The following is a 15,449-nucleotide window of genomic DNA, read 5'->3' as shown; positions in this document are numbered from 1 at the left end:
GTTGCTAGGCGGTTGCTAAGGTGTTGCTATGGTATCTTGGGTGGTTGCTAAGGTGTTGCTAGGTGGTTGCTAGGTGGTTGCTAGGGTGTTGCTAGGCGGTTGCTAAGGTGTTACTATGGTATCCGGGGTGGTTGCTAAGGTGTTGCTAGGTGGTTGCTAGGGTGTTGCTAGGCGGTTGCTAAGGTGTTGCTATGGTATCCGGGGTGGTTGCTAAGGTGTTGCTAGGTGGTTGCTAGGGTGTTGCTAGGCGATTGCTAAGGTGTTGCTATGGTATCCGGGGTGGTTGCTAAGGTGTTGCTAAGTGGTTGCTAGGTGGTTGCTAAGGTGTTGCTAGGCGGTTGCTAAGGTGTTGCTATGGTATCCGGGGTGGTTGCTAAGGTGTTGCTAGGTGGTTGCTAGGTGGTTGCTAGAGTGTTGCTAGGCGGTTGCTAAGGTGTTGCTATGGTATCCGGGGTGGTTGCTAAGGTGTTGCTAGGTGGTTGCTAGGTGGTTGCTAGGGTGTTGCTAGGCGGTTGCTAAGGTGTTGCTATGGTATCCGGGGTGGTTGCTAAGGTGTTGCTAGGTGGTTGCTAGGTGGTTGCTAGGGTGTTGCTAGGCGGTTGCTAAGGTGTTGCTATGGTATCCAGGGTGGTTGCTAAGGTGTTGCTAGGTGGTTGCTAGGTGGTTGCTAAGGTGTTGCTAGGCGGTTGCTAAGGTGTTGCTATGGTATCCGGGGTGGTTGCTAAGGTGTTGCTAGGTGGTTGCTAGGTGGTTGCTAGGGTGTTGCTAGGCGGTTGCTAAGGTGTTGCTATGGTATCCGGGGTGGTTGCTAAGGTGTTGCTAGGTGGTTGCTAGGCGGTTGCTAAGGTGTTGCTAGGCAGTTGCTAAGGTGTTGCTATGGTATCCGGGGTGGTTGCTAAGGTGTTGCTAGGTGGTTGCTAGGTGGTTGCTAGGCGGTTGCTAAGGTGTTGCTATGGTATCCGGGGTGGTTGCTAAGGTGTTGCTAGGTGGTTGCTAGGGTGTTGCTAGGCGGTTGCTAAGGTGTTGCTATGGTATCCAGGGTGGTTGCTAAGGTGTTGCTAGGTGGTTGCTAGGTGGTTGCTAGGGTGTTGCTAGGCGGTTGCTAAGGTGTTGCTATGGTATCCGGGGTGGTTGCTAAGGTTTTGCTAGGTGGTTGCTAGGTGGTTGCTAGGGTGTTGCTAGGCAGTTGCTAAGGTGTTGCTATGGTATCCGGGGTGGTTGCTAAGGTGTTGCTAGGTGGTTGCTAGGTGGTTGCTAGGGTGTTTCTAGGCGGTTGCTAAGGTGTTGCTATGGTATCCGGGGTGGTTGCTAAGGTGTTGCTAGGTGGTTGCTAGGTGGTTGCTAGGGTGTTGCTAGGCGGTTTGCTTAGGTGTTGCTATGGTATCCGGGGTGGTTGCTAAGGTGTTGCTAGGTGGTTGCTAGGGTGTTGCTAGGCGGTTGCTAAGGTGTTGCTATGGTATCCAGGGTGGTTGCTAAGGTGTTGCTAGGTGGTTGCTAGGTGGTTGCTAGGGTGTTGCTAGGCGGTTGCTAAGGTGTTGCTATGGTATCCGGGGTGGTTGCTAAGGTTTTGCTAGGTGGTTGCTAGGTGGTTGCTAGGGTGTTGCTAGGCAGTTGCTGAGGTGTTGCTATGGTATCCGGGGTGGTTGCTAAGGTGTTGCTAGGTGGTTGCTAGGTGGTTGCTAGGGTGTTTCTAGGCGGTTGCTAAGGTGTTGCTATGGTATCCGGGGTGGTTGCTAAGGTGTTGCTAGGTGGTTGCTAGGTGGTTGCTAGGGTGTTGCTAGGCGGTTGCTAAGGTGTTGCTATGGTATCCGGGGTGGTTGCTAAGGTGTTGCTAGGTGGTTGCTAGGTTGTTGCTAGGGTGTTGCTAGGCGGTTGCTAAGGTGTTGCTATGGTATCCGGGGAGGTTGCTAAGGTGTTGCTAGGTGGTTGCTAGGTGGTTGCTAAGGTGTTGCTAGGCGGTTGCTAAGGTGTTGCTATGGTATCTGTGGTGGTTGCTATGGTGTTTCTAGGTGGTTGCTAGGTGATTTATATGCATAAATTAGATTAAATGGTGTTTGCACGTTGCTACGCAACGTGCAAATACATCAATCAGCTATGCACGCTAGGTTGCTCTGGCCGTTCGGGGGTGTCCAAACTTTTGACCCGTGGCTCCATTACACACAGTACTGGGGGGCCGGGGTGTCCAAACTTTTGACCCGTGGCTCCATTACACACAGTACTGGGGGGCCGGGGTGTCCAAACTTTTGACCTAATGCTGTTTTATCCCATAGCTGCTCCATACACTCACAGTACTGGAGTTCTAGCTACCTGTCCTTCGATCTAGCTGCCGTCCTCCGATTGGCCCCATTCATTCCAATAGGGCCACTTCGTACGACAATCGTACGAAATCCGTACGTCGTAACTTTTCGTAACGCATATTTTCGGAAAGAGCTCAATAAGTTCTACAGGTCCTCAATTGGTTTCATCTTCGTATTTCAAAAATTGCGACGTCCACGGGCGTGCAAAGTTCTGCCCATTCATTTTCAATGGGCAAAAACACGCGTACTTACGAAGTTTTTACGAAAAACGTAAGTCCGATCGGAAAGCTGTATACAAGCCCACCATTCCCGATATGGACGCACGTTTTCTCTTTTGAACGAAGTCGATATTTCGAAAACTGCGGCACTAGTTAACCGGACAAAAAACAGGTGGAATAATAATAATAACTAGATTGCAGTTCCTGCAGAAACTGCGAGTGTGATTGCAGTGCTGGCTGGTATCTGCTAAGGTGTTGCTAGGTGGTTGCTAAGGTGTTGCTAGGTGGTTGCTAAGGTGTTGCTATGGTATCCGGGGTGGTTGCTAAGATGTTGCTAGGTGGTTGCTAGGTGGTTGCTAAGGTATTGCTAGGCGGTTGCTAAGGTGTTGCTATGGTATCCGGGGTGGTTGCTAAGGTGTTGCTAGGTGGTTGCTAGGTGGTTGCTAGGCGGTTGCTAAGGTGTTGCTATGGTATCCGGGGTGGTTGCTAAGGTGTTGCTAGGTGGTTGCTAGGTGGTTGCTAAGGTGTTGCTATGGTATCCGGGGTGGTTGCTAAGGTGTTGCTAAGTGGTTGCTAGGTGGTTGCTAAGGTGTTGCTAGGCGGTTGCTAAGGTGTTGCTATGGTATCCAGGGTGGTTGCTAAGGTGTTGCTAGGTGGTTGCTAGGGTGTTGCTAGGCGGTTGCTAAGGTGTTGCTATGGTATCCGGGGTGGTTGCTAAGGTGTTGCTAGGTGGTTGCTAGGTGGTTGCTAGGGTGTTGCTCGGCGGTTGCTAAGGTGTTGCTATGGTATCCGGGGTGGTTGCTAAGGTGTTGCTAAGTGGTTGCTAGGTGGTTGCTAAGGTGTTGCTAGGCGGTTGCTAAGGTGTTGCTATGGTATCTGGGGTGGTTGCTAACGTGTTGCTAGGTGGTTGCTAGGTGGTTGCTAGGCGGTTGCTAGGTGGTTGCTAGGTGGTTGCTAGGCGGTTGCTAAGGTGTTGCTATGGTATCCGGGGTGGTTGCTAAGGTGTTGCTAGGTGGTTGCTAGGCGGTTGCTAAGGTGTTGCTATGGTATCCGGGGTGGTTGCTAAGGTGTTGCTAGGTGGTTGCTAGGTGGTTGCTAAGGTGTTGCTATGGTATCCGGGGTGGTTGCTAAGGTGTTGCTAGGTGGTTGCTAGGTGGTTGCTAAGGTGTTGCTAGGCGGTTGCTAAGGTGTTGCTATGGTATCCGGGGTGGTTGCTAAGGTGTTGCTAGGTGGTTGCTAGGGTGTTGCTAGGCGGTTGCTAAGGTGTTGCTATGGTATCCGGGGTGGTTGCTAAGGTGTTGCTAAGTGGTTGCTAGGTGGTTGCTAAGGTGTTGCTAGGCGGTTGCTAAGGTGTTGCTATGGTATCCAGGGTGGTTGCTAAGGTGTTGCTAGGTGGTTGCTAGGGTGTTGCTAGGCGGTTGCTAAGGTGTTGCTATGGTATCCGGGGTGGTTGCTAAGGTGTTGCTCGGTGGTTGTTAGGTGGTTGCTAGGGTGTTGCTAGGCGGTTGCTAAGGTGTTGCTATGGTATCCGGGGTGGTTGCTAAGGTGTTGCTAAGTGGTTGCTAGGTGGTTGCTAAGGTGTTGCTAGGCGGTTGCTAAGGTGTTGCTATGGTATCCGGGGTTGTTGCTAAGGTGTTGCTAGGTGGTTGCTAGAGTGTTGCTAGGCGGTTGCTAAGGTGTTGCTATGGTATCCGGGGTGGTTGCTAAGGTGTTGCTAGGTGGTTGCTAGGTGGTTGCTAGGGTGTTGCTAGGTGGTTGCTAAGGTGTTGCTATGGTATCCGGGGTGGTTGCTAAGGTGTTGCTAGGTGGTTGCTAGGTTGTTCCTATTGTGTTGCTAGGCGGTTGCTATGGTGTTGCTATGGTATCCGGGGTGGTTGCTAAGGTGTTGCTAGGTGGTTGCTAGGTGGTTGCTAAGGTGTTGCTAGGCGGTTGCTAAGGTGTTGCTATGGTATCCGGGGTGGTTGCTAAGGTGTTGCTAGGTGGTTGCTAGGTGGTTGCTAGAGTGTTGCTAGGTGGTTGCTAAGGTGTTGCTATGGTATCCGGGGAGGTTGCTAAGGTGTTGCTAGGTGTTTGCTAGGTGGTTGCTAAGGTGTTGCTAGGCGGTTGCTAAGGTGTTGCTATGGTATCTGTGGTGGTTGCTATGGTGTTTCTAGGTGGTTGCTAGGTGATTTATATGCATAAATTAGATTAAATGGTGTTTGCACGTTGCTACGCAACGTGCAAATACATCAATCAGCTATGCACGCTAGGTTGCTCTGGCCGTTCGGGGGTGTCCAAACTTTTGACCCGTGGCTCCATTACACACAGTACTGGGGGGCCGGGGTGTCCAAACTTTTGACCCATGGCTCCATTACACACAGTACTGGGGGGGGCCGGGGTGTCCAAACTTTTGACCTAACGCTGATTTATCCCATAGCTGCTCCATACACTCACAGTACTGGAGTTCTAGCTACCTGTCCTTCGATCTAGCTGCCGTCCTCCGATTGGCCCCATTCATTCCAATGGGGCCACTTCGTACGACATTCGTACGAAATCCGTACGTCGTAACTTTTCGTAACGCATATTTTCGGAAAGAGCTCAATAAGTTCTACAGGTCCTCAATTGGTTTCATCTTCTTATTTCAAAAATTGCGACGTCCACGGGCGTGCAAAGTTCTGCCCATTCATTTTCAATGGGCAAAAAAACGCGTACTTACGAAGTTTTTACGAAAAACGTAAGTCCGATCGGAAAGCTGTATACAAGCCCACCATTCCCGATATGGACGAACGTTTTCTCTTTTGAACGAAGTCGATATTTCGAAAACTGCGGCACTAGTTAACCGGACAAAAAACAGGTGGAATAATAATAATAAGAAGAAGAAGAAGAAGAACTAGATTGCAGTTCCTACAGAAACTGCGAGTGTGATTGCAGTGCTGGCTGGTATCTGCTATGGTGTTGCTAAGGTGTTGCTATGGTATCCGGGGTGGTTGCTAAGGTGTTGCTAGGTGGTTGCTAGGGTGTTGCTAGGCGGTTGCTAAGGTGTTGCTATGGTATCCGGGGTGGTTGCTAAGGTGTTGCTAGGTGGTTGCTAGGTGGTTGCTAAGGTGTTGCTAGGCGGTTGCTAAGGTGTTGCTATGGTATCCGGGGTGGTTGCTAAGGTGTTGCTAGGTGGTTGCTAGGTGGTTGCTAGGGTGTTGCTAGGCGGTTGCTAAGGTGTTGCTAGGTGGTTGCTAGGTGGTTGCTAGGGTGTTGCTAGGCGGTTGCTAAGGTGTTGCTATGGTATCCGGGGTAGTTGCTAAGCTGTTGCTAGGTGGTTGCTAGGTGGTTGCTAGGGTGTTGCTAGGCGGTTGCTAAGGTGTTGCTATGGTATCCGGGGTGGTTGCTAAGGTGTTGCTAGGTGGTTGCTAGGTGGTTGCTAAGGTGTTGCTAGCCGGTTGCTAAGGTGTTGCTATGGTATCCGGGGTGGTTGCTAAGGTGTTGCTAGGTGGTTGCTAGGGTGTTGCTAGGCGGTTGCTAAGGTGTTGCTATGGTATCTGGGGTGGTTGCTAAGGTGTTGCTAGGTGGTTGCTAGGTGGTTGCTAGGGTGTTGCTAGGCGGTTGCTAAGGTGTTGCTATGGTATCCGGGGTGGTTGCTAAGGTGTTGGTAGGTGGTTGCTAGGTGGTTGCTAGGGTGTTGCTAGGCGGTTGCTAAGGTGTTGCTATGGTATCCGTGGTGGTTGCTAAGGTGTTGCTAAGTGGTTGCTAGGTGGTTGCTAAGGTGTTGCTAGGCGGTTGCTAAGGTGTTGCTATGGTATCCGGGGTGGTTGCTAAGGTGTTGCTAGGTGGTTGCTAGGTGGTTGCTAGAGTGTTGCTAGGCGGTTGCTAAGGTGTTGCTATGGTATCCAGGGTGGTTGCTAAGGTGTTGCTAGGTGGTTGCTAGGTGGTTGCTAGGGTGTTGCTAGGCGGTTGCTAAGGTGTTGCTACGGTATCCGGGGTGGTTGCTAAGGTGTTGCTAGGTGGTTGCTAGGTGGTTGCTAGGGTGTTGCTAGGCGGTTGCTAAGGTGTTGCTATGGTATCCAGGGTGGTTGCTAAGGTGTTGCTAGGTGGTTGCTAGGTTGTTGCTAGGGTGTTGCTAGGCGGTTGCTAAGGTGTTGCTATGGTATCCGGGGTGGTTGCTAAGGTGTTGCTAGGTGGTTGCTAGGTGGTTGCTAAGGTGTTGCTGGGCGGTTGCTAAGGTGTTGCTATGGTATCCGGGGTGGTTGCTAAGGTGTTGCTAGGTGGTTGCTAGGTGGTTGCTAGGTGGTTGCTAGGCGGTTGCTAAGGTGTTGCTATGGTATCCGGGGTGGTTGCTAAGGTGTTGCTAAGTGGTTGCTATGCGGTTGCTAAGGTGTTGCTAGGCGGTTGCTAAGGTGTTGCTATGGTATCCGGGGAGGTTGCTAAGGTGTTGCTAGGTGGTTGCTAGGTGGTTGCTAAGGTGTTGCTAGGCGGTTGCTAAGGTGTTGCTATGGTATCTGTGGTGGTTGCTATGGTGTTTCTAGGTGGTTGCTAGGTGATTTATATGCATAAATTAGATTAAATGGTGTTTGCACGTTGCTACGCAACGTGCAAATACATCAATTAGCTATGCACGCTAGGTTGCTCTGGCCGTTCGGGGGTGTCCAAACTTTTGACCCGTGGCTCCATTACACACAGTACTGGGGGGCCGGGGTGTCCAAACTTTTGACCCATGGCTCCATTACACACAGTACTGGGGGGCCGGGGTGTCCAAACTTTTGACCTAATGCTGTTTTATCCCATAGCTGCTCCATACACTCACAGTACTGGAGTTCTAGCTACCTGTCCTTCGATCTAGCTGCCGTCCTCCGATTGGCCCCATTCATTCCTATGGGGCCACTTCGTACGACATTCGTACGAAATCTGTACGTCGTAACGTTTCGTAACGCATATTTTCGGAAAGAGCTCAATAAGTTCTACAGGTCCTCAATTGGTTTCATCTTCGTATCTCAAAAATTGCGACGTCCACGGACGTGCAAAGTTCTGCCCATTCATTTTCTATGGGCAAAAAAACGCGTACTTACGAAGTTTTTACGAAAAACGTAAGTCCGATCGGAAAGCTGTATACAAGCCCACCATTCCCGATATGTACGAACGTTTTCTCTTTTGAACGAAGTCGATATTTCGAAAACTGCGGCACTAGTTAACCGGACAAAAAACAGGTGGAACTAGATTGCAGTTCCTACAGAAACTGCGAGTGTGATTGCAGTGCTGGCTGGTATCTGCTATGGTGTTGCTAAGGTGTTGCTATGGTATCCGGGGTGGTTGCTAAGGTGTTGCTAGGTGGTTGCTAAGGTGTTGCTAGGCGGTTGCTAAGGTGTTGCTATGGTATCCGGGGTGGTTGCTAAGGTGTTGCTAGGTGGTTGCTAGGTGGTTGCTAGGGTGTTGCTAGGCGGTTGCTAAGGTGTTGCTATGGTATCCGGGGTGGTTGCTAAGGTGTTGCTAGGTGGTTGCTAGGTGGTTGCTAGGGTGTTGCTAGGCGGTTGCTAAGGTGTTGCTATGGTATCCGGGGTGGTTGCTAAGGTGTTGCTAGGTGGTTGCTAGGGTGTTGCTAGGCGGTTGCTAAGGTGTTGCTATGGTATCCGGGGTGGTTGCTAAGGTGTTGCTAGGTGGTTGCTAGGGTGTTGCTAGGCGGTTGCTAAGGTGTTGCTATGGTATCCGGGGTGGTTGCTAAGGTGTTGCTAGGTGGTTGCTAGGGTGTTGCTAGGCGGTTGCTAAGGTGTTGCTATGGTATCCGGGGTGGTTGCTAAGGTGTTGCTATGGTATCCGGGGTGGTTGCTAAGGTGTTGCTAGGTGGTTGCTAAGGTGTTGCTAGGCGGTTGCTAAGGTGTTGCTATGGTATCTGGGGTGGTTGCTAAGGTGTTGCTAGGTGGTTGCTAGGTGGTTGCTAGGGTGTTGCTAGGCGGTTACTAAGGTGTTGCTATGGTATCCGGGGTGGTTGCTAAGGTGTTGCTAGGTGGTTGCTAGGGTGTTGCTAGGCGGTTGCTAAGGTGTTGCTATGGTATCCGGGGTGGTTGCTAAGGTGTTGCTAGGTGGTTGCTAGGTGGTTGCTAGGTGGTTGCTAGGCGGTTGCTAAGGTGTTGCTATGGTATCCGGGGTGGTTGCTAAGGTGTTGCTAGGTGGTTGCTAGGTGGTTGCTAGGGTGTTGCTAGGCGGTTACTAAGGTGTTGCTATGGTATCCGGGGTGGTTGCTAAGGTGTTGCTAGGTGGTTGCTAGGGTGTTGCTAGGCGGTTGCTAAGGTGTTGCTATGGTATCCGGGGTGGTTGCTAAGGTGTTGCTATGGTATCCGGGGTGGTTGCTAAGGTGTTGCTAGGTGGTTGCTAAGGTGTTGCTAGGCGGTTGCTAAGGTGTTGCTATGGTATCTGGGGTGGTTGCTAAGGTGTTGCTAGGTGGTTGCTAGGTGGTTGCTAGGGTGTTGCTAGGCGGTTGCTAAGGTGTTGCTATGGTATCCGGGGTGGTTGCTAAGGTGTTGCTAGGTGGTTGCTAGGTGGTTGCTAGGGTGTTGCTAGGCGGTTACTAAGGTGTTGCTATGGTATCCGGGGTGGTTGCTAAGGTGTTGCTAGGTGGTTGCTAGGGTGTTGCTAGGCGGTTGCTAGGTGGTTGCTAAGGTGTTGCTATGGTATCCGGGGTGGTTGCTAAGGTGTTGCTAGGTGGTTGCTAGGTGGTTGCTAGGGTGTTGCTAGGCGGTTGCTAAGGTGTTGCTATGGTATCCGGGGTGGTTGCTAAGGTGTTGCTAAGTGGTTGGTAGGTGGTTGCTAAGGTGTTGCTAGGCGGTTGCTAAGGTGTTGCTATGGTATCTGGGGTGGTTACTAAGGTGTTGCTAGGTGGTTGCTAGGTGGTTGCTAAGGTGTTGCCAGGCGGTTGCTAAGGTGTTGCTATGGTATCTGGGGTGGTTGCTAAGGTGTTGCTAGGTGGTTGCTAGGTGGTTGCTAGGGTGTTGCTAGGCGGTTGCTAAGGTGTTGCTATGGTATCCGGGATGGTTGCCAAGGTGTTGCTAGGTGGTTGCTAGGTGGTTGCTAGGGTGTTGCTAGGCGGTTGCTAAGGTGTTGCTATGGTATCCGGAGTGGTTGCTATGGTGTTTCTAGGTGGTTGCTAGGTGATGTATATGCATCAATTAGATTAAATGGTGTTTGCACGTTGCTACGCAACGTGCAAATACATCAATCAGCTATGCACGCTAGGTTGCTCTGGCCGTTCGGGGGTGTCCAAACTTTTGACCCGTGGCTCCATTACACACAGTACTGGGGGGCCGGGGTGTCCAAACTTTTGACCCATGGCTCCATTACACACAGTACTGGGGGGGGGGCCGGGGTGTCCAAACTTTTGACCTAACGCTGATTTATCCCATAGCTGCTCCATACACTCACAGTACTGGAGTTCTAGCTACCTGTCCTTCGATCTAGCTGCCGTCCTCCGATTGGCCCCATTCATTCCAATGGGGCCACTTCGTACGACATTCGTACGAAATCCGTACGTCGTAACTTTTCGTAACGCATATTTTCGGAAAGAGCTCAATAAGTTCTACAGGTCCTCAATTGGTTTCATCTTCGTATTTCAAAAATTGCGACGTCCACGGGCGTGCAAAGTTCTGCCCATTCATTTTCAATGGTCAAAAAAACGCGTACTTACGAAGTTTTTACGAAAAACGTAAGTCCGATCGGAAAGCTGTATACAAGCCCACCATTCCCGATATGGATGCACGTTTTCTCTTTTGAACGAAGTCGATATTTCGAAAACTATAATAATAATAATAATAATAATAATAAGAAGAAGAAGAAGAAGAATAAGACTTAAGAAGAACAATACTGTGATTGCATTACTGCAATCACACTAATAATAATAATAATAAGAAGAAGAAGAAGAATAAGACTTAAGAAGAACAATACTGTGATTGCATTACTGCAATCACACTAATAAGACTTAAGAAGAACAATACTGTGATTGCATTACTGCAATCACACTAATAATAAAAATAATAAGAAGAAGAAGAATAAGACTTAAGAAGAACAATACTGTGATTGCATTACTGCAATCACACTAATAATAAGAAGAAGAAGAATAAGACTTAAGAAGATCAATACTGTGATTGCATTACTGCAATCACACTAATAAGACTTAAGAAGAACAATACTGTGATTGCATTACTGCAATCACACTAATAATACAGTATGGAGAGAAACAGATACAGAACTACAGTCTGTAATTGTTGTAAAACTGCAAAGTTCTCCTACATCTCTGGAACAAATAAGAGAGCACCTAAAAAATGATGGGTTTCTTTGATTTTACCAAATTGAAATGATCACAAGCCATCAAACCAAGCTGAACTGCTTGAATTTTTACACCTGGAGTTAAGCAGCATAAAGTTATCCAAAAGCAGTGTGTAAGACTGGTGGAGGAGAACATGATGCCAAGATGCATAAAAACTGTGATTAAAAACCAACCAACCAAAACCAACCAAATATTGATTTCTGAACTCTTAAAACGTTATGAATCTGAACATTTTGTTTTCTTTTTATTATTTGAGGTCTGAAAGCTCTGCATCTTTTTTTTTTTGTGTTATTTCAGTCATTTCTCATTTTCTGCAAATAAATGCTCTAAATGAGAATATTATTATTTGTAATTTGGGAGAAATGTTGTCTGTAGTTTATAGAATAAAACAAAAATGTTCATTTTTTTCAAACATAAACCTATAAATAGCAAAATCAGAGAAACGTATTCATTTTTGGTCACTTCCAGAGCTGTATATGATCAGTGGAGCAAAAAAAAGTCAGTAAAGACAGTAAGTGTGGAAATTAGGTAGTGTTTTTAATAAAGTGGCTGGTTGTTGATCTTTAATCTTTCCCATTAAAACAATAACAGTTTATTGCTGACACATATTTTTGTTTACTATGTATTAAATATTATATTGTCATACAGTGTTTTTCTTTCGTTTTTTTCTTTTCTTTTCCCTCCCACCGACATCTGTTATGTGATTTGATGTTTGTTCACACAGCTTTTGTCTTTTGTCAGCAGCTCCTAAAAGTGATGACAGGTTTATGGTATTGCAGCTGGAACTGTGGTGAAAGATGACGAAGATAAACTATGTGATGAAACTGTGATAAAAGTGAAGCTCATCAATAATTCCCTGTTCCAGAGTCAGACTCAGTTTAAATAAATTAGCTGGATTATTTTAAAACTCTGTTTATTTATAACTCGGAGCCCCCCGCAGTCGTCTGCTCTGTTCTGTTGAAGGAAAAGTTAAAAATAGAGGAGAAAAGCCGCCTTTCTCTTTCTCTCACTGTCTGACTGTTTCTCAGTTAGAAGCGCAGACACATGCTTCCTCTAATTTATAATAATCCTTCACGTCCTCCTCCCACAACGTCTTCCATCACAAAGAGCTCTTTCACACCAGCAGCTCTTTCACACCTCTGCAGGATGCCACTGTAGATGTCCAAAACTGTGTGTGTTCGAGCGTCTGTGCTTCTTATCTGCATTAAACATGTAATATACCTGCTTTATACAGCATATATGATGTATAATATACCTTTTTTAATCTCATTTTACAATGCCAATTACCCAACCCACTCATTAAAACTCCCCCTATCACTAGTGATGCTTCAACACCAGGAGAGTTAAGAAGACTAGCACACGCCTCCTCCAACACATGTGAAGTCAGACTCTGCCTCTTTTTGAGCTGCTGCTGATGCTGTAGCATTACCGAGTAGCATCACAGCGCTAACGCTCGGAGGAAAGCACAGCGACTCGGTTCTGATACATCAGCTCACAGACGCAGCCCTGTGCTGATCCACATCACCCTAGGAGTGATAAGGGGAAAGAGAGAGTGCCATCTACTGTACACACCCAGAGAGAGCAAGACCAACTGTGCTCTCTCGGGGCTCCGGCAGCTGATGGCAAGCTGCATGAACAGGATTCGAACCAGCGATCTCCTTTCGATCATAGTGGCGGAGCTTTAAACTGCTGGACCACTCGGATCTGAGGGGAGCTGAAAAGCTTATGCTGTGAAAAACTGGATTATTTGCTTTTTATTTATCATTAGGAAGTCAAATCAGAGTTGGTTGATCAATATAAATATTTGACTATTGGTTCATGCTGTTTTTTCTTATGTAATTATCTATCAAACAGAAAATCCCGGTCCTTGATGATCCCTTTTTGTATTTTTTGGTTAGAATTTAGAAAAGGCTATCGAAAAAAGGTCTTTAGTTTCTGAATCAATTTATCTGCTTTTGCTATTTATAGGTTTATATTTGAGTAAAATGAACATTGTTGTTTTATTCTATAAACTACAACATTTTCTATTTTTCTCCCAAACTCCAAATAAAAATATTGTCATTTAGAGCATTTATTTACAGAAAATGAGAAATGACTGAAATAACAAAAAAGATGCAGAACTTTCAGACCTCAAATAATGAAATGTTCATATTCATAAAGTTTTAAGAGTTCAGAAATAATCAATATTTGGTGGAATAACCCTGTTTTTTAATCACAATTTTTTCATGCATCTTGGCATCATGTTCTCCTCCGCCATTTTTACACACTGCTTTTGGATAACTTTATGCTGCTTTACTCCTGGTGCAAAAATTCAAGCAGTTATTTTGGTTTAATGGTTTGTGATCATCCATCTTCCTCTTGATTACATTCCAGAGGTTTTCGGTGGTCTCTTATTTTTTCCCAGAGCTGTATTGGTTTTTTGGTGGTGCGCTAATGTTGTTTGTGATACAGGTTAATGAAAGTGAATCAAAGTAAAGTGCTGAGGGGGTTTGGGGGTCTGTAACTTGCAGTAAAGTGCTGGATCAGCCTCTCTCTCTCTCTCTCTCTCTCTCTCTCTCTCTCTCTCTGACCTCTACAGCCTCTGCTCTCTACTCTGAGAGATGGAGGCAGATTTTCCTCCAGAATCAGCAGCACAAACACACAGTTTAGAAATCAAGCCAGGGTTATTTTTAGGTTTACCTCCCAACCATGCTGTGCTCCTCACACTATGTGATCAGAGAGAGGGGAAGTGTGTGTGTTTGAGGGCAGAAAAAGTCTTCTTTTAACAGCATGTGTATATATGTACATGTGTTGGGAAAGGGATTGCATAATAGATAATAATAATAAATAAAGTTTGAAGTATTTCTGCTTTTGCTGATTACATACTGAGAATCATTTAATACACAATGAGAATTCCACAACAGGTTCTGTACTTGTAATCTAATGTTTATATTTATTAAGAGCATACAGTGCATCCGGAAAGTATTCACAGCTCTTCACTTTTTCCACATTTTGTTACGTTACAGCCTTATTCCAAATTGTATTATATTAATCTCTATCCTCAAAAATCTACACAAAATACCCCACTATGACCATGTGAAAAAAGGTTTCTTAAGAGTTCTGAAAATGTATTAAAAATAAAAAACTCACATTTCACATTTAAATCAAAGTTGGGCTCAGGTGCATCCTGTTTCCTCTGGTCATCCTTGAGATGTTTCTACAGCTTAAATGTTAAATGGAGTCCACCTGTGGTAAATCCAGTTGATTGAACATGATTTGGAAAGGCACACACCTGTCTATGTAAGGTCCCACAGTTGACTGCATGTCAGAGCGCAAACACCAAGCATGAAGTCAAAGGAACTGTCTGTAGACCTCTGAGACAAAATTGTCTCGAGGCACAAATCTGGGGAAGAATACAGAAACATTTCTGCTGCTTTAAAGGTCCCAATGAGCACAGTGGCCTCCATCATTCGTAAATGGAAGAAGTTTGGAACCACCAGGACTCTTCCTAGAGCTGGACGGTCGTCTAAATTGAGCGGTCGGGGGGAGAAGGACCTTGTTCAGGGAGGTGACCAAGAACCCAATGTTCACTCTGTCAGAGCTCCAGCGTTCCTCCGTGGAGAGAGGAGAACCTTGCAGAAGGACACCCATCTCTGCAGCAATCCACCATTCAGGCCTGTTTGGCAGAGTGGCCAGGCGAAAGCCACTCCTTAGTAAAAGGCACAAGGCAGCCCGTCTGGAATTTGCCAAAAGACACCTGAAGACTCTCAAACCATGAGAAACAAAATTCTCAAAGATTGAACTCTTTGGTGTGAATGCCAGGCGTCATGTTTGGAGGAAACCAGGCACTGCTCATCACGAGGCCAATACCATCCCTACAGTCAAGCATGGAGGTGGCAGCATCATGCTATGGGGGTGTTTTTCAGGAGCAGGAACTGGCAGACTAGTCAGGATAGAGGGAAAGATGAATGCAGCAATGTACAGAGACATCCTGGATGAAAACCTGCTCCAGAGCGCTCTTGCCCTCAGACTGGGACAACGGTTAATTTTTCAACAGGACAACGATCCGAAGCACACAGCCAAGATCTCAAAGGAGTGGCTTCAGGACCACTCTGTGAATGTCCTGGAGTGGCCCAGCCAGAGCCCAGACTTGAATCTGATTGAACATCTCTGGAGAGATCTGAAAATGGCTGTGCACAGATGTCTCCCATTCAACCTGATGGAGCTTCAGAGGTACTGCAAAGAAGAATGGTCAAAACTGCCTAAAGAGAGGTGTGCCGAGCTTGTGGCATCATATTCAAAAAGACTTGAGGCTGTAGTTGCTGCCCAGGGGTCGTTCTACAAAGTATTAAGCAAAGGCTGTGAATACTTATGTAAATATGATTTCTTTGTTTTTTAATTTGAATAAATTTTCAGAAGTTTTCTTTTTTTTACATGGTCATAATGGGGTATTTTGTGAAGAATTTTTAATTTAATACAATTTGGAATAAGGCTGTAACGTAACAAAATGTGAAAAAAGTGAAGCGCTGTGAATACTTTTCGGATGCACTGTACATATTACGTAAACATGAAATCATCATATCTTTTGGCTGAAAACGTCAAAAAAGCACTTTTTATACTGAATTATTTTATGTTTATGTTCTGAGTGTTTCCTTTAACGCAGAACTAAATGAT

The 15,449-nt window shown here is 46.6% G+C and overlaps 1 protein-coding gene across 3 annotated transcripts in view; it reads left to right on the top strand.

The window, feature by feature from the left end:
• Positions 1–15,449, top strand: part of LOC103040039 (rab GTPase-activating protein 1) — a 177,277-nt gene that overhangs the window by 46,972 nt on the left and 114,856 nt on the right. The gene's annotated exons all lie outside the window — the stretch shown is intronic.

The sequence above is a fragment of the Astyanax mexicanus genome, chromosome 20, assembly GCF_023375975.1.
Source record: "Astyanax mexicanus isolate ESR-SI-001 chromosome 20, AstMex3_surface, whole genome shotgun sequence".
NCBI lineage: Eukaryota > Metazoa > Chordata > Actinopteri > Characiformes > Acestrorhamphidae > Astyanax > Astyanax mexicanus.
This window is presented reverse-complemented; position numbering and strand designations above follow the sequence as displayed.